Source organism: Anneissia japonica, unplaced genomic scaffold (assembly GCF_011630105.1).
Source record: "Anneissia japonica isolate Jap-2015-1 unplaced genomic scaffold, ASM1163010v1 scaffold1859_len985614_cov190, whole genome shotgun sequence".
Classification (NCBI taxonomy): Eukaryota; Metazoa; Echinodermata; class Crinoidea; order Comatulida; family Comatulidae; genus Anneissia; species Anneissia japonica.
The window spans coordinates 988,875-989,324 of NW_022694754.1; positions in this window are offsets into that span (position 1 = coordinate 988,875).

Below are 450 nucleotides of genomic sequence, written 5' to 3' on the forward strand. Positions count from 1 at the left end.
TTTCTTTTTTCTCTTAACAGTTTCATTATGTACGGTTTTTTGGCACGTTATAATCGTCAACTTTTCACTAAAAGAAAAATGACCTGGGCCTTGCACTGAGCAGTAGGGCTACAACAAGTGTATGGTGTAGCCTTATAATACAGTGTTCGGGTGGTGTCTTAACAAATGTAATGAAAACATATGCGATATTCTAGCCTACAGATTGGGGCGGATTCACGATTTGGCGGTAAGAGTGCGTGAGAGTCCACACGACCTCAGACCCACCATAGATGAGGCTGAGTTGCAAACATTTTGAGAATATGGACCTCTTGAAGTGCCCGGAAATCGCACTCTTATGCCTTAAAAAATCATACAGGTACTATGATTCGAGGGTCGTTCTTCTGTTTAAAGCATCCTAGTTAATGCCGTACGGTAGTAAAATGGTTGGTTTATTGTTCAACACCGGTGTTT